The 4,758-nt window shown below is 34.4% G+C and overlaps 1 pseudogene; it reads right to left on the reverse strand.

Annotated features, from left to right (window-relative positions):
- Positions 1-2,762: 2,762 nt before the first annotated feature.
- On the reverse strand, positions 2,763-4,476 carry LOC114035976 (annotated as a pseudogene).
- Positions 4,477-4,758: the final 282 nt, after the last annotated feature.

Here is a 4,758-nt window from a genome sequence, read left to right on the forward strand (position 1 = left end):
CCTCCCTATTTTGTGTTATTCTTAACATTAAAAAAGAGAATTGTTTAAAAATCCATTACTTTTTGTATTTATCAAGCAATCTTATATGATCTTAAGAGTTGCAAGAAGTAATCCCTTGTCAGAATATTATTTAATTTTGTCATATCAAAATTGGAATTTTGTCATATCATATAAAATACTTTTTTATAGTCAAGAAAAAAGTAAACCATGTAGCATCTTGTCTTTTCTAAACTTTCTTTCAGATATGCCACTGTAAAAATTAGGTCAGTTATAAAGAATCATTTGGGAAAGCTTTGTTTCTTTCTCATATTTTCATCAAGGATATTCTTGATAAGTTTGTTGATTATTCTTATAATTTTGTAGAGATAATGGGGTTGGCATATGGGTTAGTACATATTGATAACTTTTTATCACTTTTTAGTAGTGATTTTGTCAATAATTTCCTTTATCAATTATCATCCTCTCTTCTTTCATATTTATTGAACATTGGTTCCTCAGAAATAAAATTGTGTTGTCTCCAACACAAGGGTTTCTTTCTATATATTTAGTCTGATTTAGACATTCTTTCTGTCTTTATTCCACTTTCACTTCCTAATGTAGTAAACTATGGCTCAAAATGTTTAGGTCCAAATTACATTTTGATTAATAAACACAATTTAATATAGAGATATTGACAGATCCCTGCCCCCCATTTGGTTTAATTTTTAAATGTTCTTTGGATACTTTGACTCAGTTCTCACCAAGTTGTTTGTAAACTCATTTTGTCATCTACTTTTTCTTAAAGTTTTATGAGTCAGTAATAATGATAATATTCTTTTATCAATGTAAGGTTTCGCAAATGAATTAGTTTGACAAGCCACTTAGCCTTTACCTTCTCTGTCATAGCTCTCAGTTTTACAAGGAGAGCACATATTTCTTGACTGAGGAATTTCTATATTCTTTTGGCCTTCTCCTGGTTTATATGCCTTAAAAGTAACAATTTGTTTTGACATTTATTCCTTTACCCCATTCCCAATTCGTGGTTATCAATACCTTGTTTAAATGGGCCAAATTATGTCTATTTTTCTAAGGTAACAACTTGATATTTCAGTTTAAATCCAAAGCCCCCAAATAAATACTTATTTAGTTGGATGCATTATGAAGTGATTGTAAGGTTTTCTTGGTTCTCTGGAGACAGTTACTCTTTTTAAAAATATAGTAATTACCTCACCTTGAAAAGCACTTTTTCATTTACACATTTTCAAGGCAATTTCATCTTTTAAGTCTAGTATTATTGGGGAAAAAAACTAGGTCATTTTAAGAAGTAATATATAATATACAGTGTCTTGAAAGAAAAACACTATTATTAAAATAATTTGAAAATATGGGTGAACAACTCTCATGGGCTGACATGACCAGAAATTCAGGGTATTTAGATTAAAATATTCAGCAAGATTCTTCTATGGAAAAATTAATAATGATTCTAGTCTCTATAGGTCTATGTTAAGAAAATATTTTATGATTCTCTGATGATGCAAATTAAAGGAAGAAATTATAAAGGAATATTATAAACTTCACTTTTGCACCCATCATGCAATAAATACATTATATAACTATGTGGCATATTACTCTGTTTTGTGATTGGCTGGTTTAAAATGGGATTTTATGATCAAAGAAAATTATGGAATTTGCACTTGCAAGGCAGATGACAAAAAGAGAAGGAAAAACTTCAATCCTACATTTGCTTGTAGTTATACCTTTTGTCAGTAATTCACAATATAAAACTCTAAACAGCTTTAAGACTTCTTTAAAAAAAATCTCTTAATACAAGGACTGAAGTGTTACAAAATAATAGCTCAGTAATTTTAATAGGAGACACATTTTTCATCTTAAGAAGTTTATTACAAAGGTCACTACTGAATGAATAACATGTGGAAATAAGATATTTAATAGGAGTGCATGGAATTGTGACAGCTCAGTAAAATTTGAGGCCAAAGGAGGTAGTGAGGATCATTTGAAGGACAGCTCTGAGAGCTGTTATTGTTACAATTCAGAGTATGTTATATTTGTTGAACAATACCTTTCCATACAACCACCTCCCTCACTGTTGAAACCTACTAAAGTACACATTTCATTAAGGCCTATATGTCAGCATTTTCATGGTAAATGTTTCTGATTTGTAATAATGCTAATAAATTATCCTCTGCATTAAGAAGCTGGATTTTTTAACTTCAGGCAGCGTAAGGACTTGAGTGTGTTAAAAATGCCTGCCAAAAGAGGAAATTGCATGTTCTCAAATAGAATAATATAGATTTTCAATTAAATGTAAAGAGGTTTGCAAATATAGGGAGTATGACAAAAATATTTTTATCTTTCCTAGGATACTCTAATCTATTTTCTTGTTATTACATTCATGGTATACCACAGAAATATTCATTAGAAGATGGATAGATTAGATAGATAGATAGATAGATAGATAGATATAAAATTTGCCAGTCATTTGAAAAGAAGACCAACATACAGAGAGTAATATATAGAAAGATATCTATATTACATCTATATTACTCTCATTGTATTTATTAGATACATATCTATATAGATTATATAATACATAATTATATATTATGCATATATAACATGTAATTGTATATAATATATAATGAATGAGAGAAAGACAGAGGCAGAGACAGAGAGTAGTTTTTTTATTGAAAAACAATGAGAAGAGGCAGGGCTAAAGGTGGTAAGTAAGAGGGAGGAGGAGAACAAAGTCTCATGGGGCCCCATCACTCCTTCTGGAAATGCTCATGAGCAGATCCAAGAGCTCCTGCTTCTTGGTGCTGCTGGATTTGAGCCAATATACTTGAAAAGCTTCTTTGAGGATGGGCCCTGTGAGCTTGACCAGGGTGTCCCTTTCAATCACCAGACTTGAAATCTTCTTTGGACAGCTTAAGCTTGGGCTCTTTCTCTCCAGGACCACCACCATCTTGGCTAGTGTCAGGTCTTCTGAGTGCTCAGGTTCTATTAGAACAAAGGCCAAGGTTTCCAAGTTTCTGAAATTCTGTTTCAATGTAGGGTTCTCAAAGTTCCAGTTGCTTGAAATGGAGTTTCTGGGCAATCATCTTTATTTTGTTCACCTGCTCTGACTTGGAGGTGACTTTCTCAGTAAAAGTCACCTTCTATTTGTCATTAGTATAAGGCAAGAAGATGAGCTGAAAGTCTGGAAGGGCCACCTAAACTCTCTGGGCATTCAGCTCCTCCTCCTGGGGCACTGGGACCACTAAATATAGTAGGCTGTTTTGGCAGAGGTGTAACTGCACAGTGTCAACACCTCTTTCTCCAGGCACTTGCTGGGTAAAGCACTGAACAGTGTTGTAATTCCACTAACTAGTCATTCTCCTGGGTACACAAACAGAGAAGGCATTAAGAAATAGTGCTGCTTGGGCATAAAGAGAAGTTTAAAACCAATCAGAATCAAGCTCAGATCATCAAACCTCTTCAATTCATCCATATTCTCTTTCTCCATCACAATCTGACAGTCTCCAGAGATCTGAGGCCTCTTGTTGTGGCTAGGTAGAAATAAGCTGCCTGTTTCTACAATAAATGTTTGGGTCTTGGTTTTCATCTGTTCATTTGTTTTCTGGTAAAGCCTGATGGGAGGAGGCCAGAATCCTTCTGGACCATATCAAAAATGCTGACATTAACTGCCACATCCTTGTCCAATTTTAGCTTCATCTGGCCAGAGGTGTTTCCTGGTCACTTTGGTTTGTACCTTCCTCAGGGAGGACCTCTAGTCTTTCTTATTCTTCAAAGTGAACTCTGAAGTCAGCTGGGGTGATGATGTCCCTGTAGAATAAAAAACAAAAAACAAAAAAAGAAATTCCCTTGCTTCTTCAAGTTTATAAGGTACAGGAAGATACCGGTGTCATGGAGATCACTGACTTCGATGCTGGCCTGACTGGCATTGGCACTATCACTGACATGGGGATCATCATCATTGGTGAGCAGCATGATCTGCTTGTGACTCATCTTAAGCCAGACTCTATTGAAATGATTGGCACAGATCTAAGGGGCCTCACTCAGGGAATAGTCTGTACCATAGCTAATCAATCCCTGGAAATTTTTTCCCTCCTTGTTCTTGCTTAAAACAATCAAGTATTCATTTTGCACCTGGGGTGTCCAGCTCATGAAGAATAAAAATATTTCTGAAATTCACCAAGTTCTTGTCTTTGTCAGTAATGTAGAAGACCGTGGCCAATTTCTTGGTCACTGTTGATGATCTTACTGCTTGTATATACTCTGCATGCACTGGATGCTTGGATAAAAAGATGTTTCTTGATCTTTGTCTTGGGGTTCAAATATAGCCTTGGAGGCATCCACTAAGAAAATCATCCAACTGTCATGTCTACAATACTTATAGTTTCCTTCTGTTTCAGTCCCCTCTTCCTGCTCCTCTTCTTCCTCTCCCTCATTTTTGTAATAAGACTTCCACCTGGACATGATCTTCATGATCATAGAATGCTGGAAGAAAAGCTGCTTATTTGAGCATTTAGGCAAAACATTAAAATCCACATATTAATCTGAATTCTTAAAGCATTTTTATGATAGGACCTATGGAATATGAATATTATAGGAAGTTGAGTAGGATCTCTCCTATGTATTCAACCTGTATTAGGATATGTGTTCAGAAAAGTTATTTTAATTGGTTAAGTGGTAAAAGTTTTAATTGTTATCACTTTGGTCATGGTGACCAAACACAAAAGAGTCATTAGACAATAAAGC

The sequence above is a fragment of the Vombatus ursinus genome, unplaced genomic scaffold, assembly GCF_900497805.2.
Source record: "Vombatus ursinus unplaced genomic scaffold, bare-nosed wombat genome assembly UNPS02009573.1, whole genome shotgun sequence".
Classification (NCBI taxonomy): domain Eukaryota; kingdom Metazoa; phylum Chordata; class Mammalia; order Diprotodontia; family Vombatidae; genus Vombatus; species Vombatus ursinus.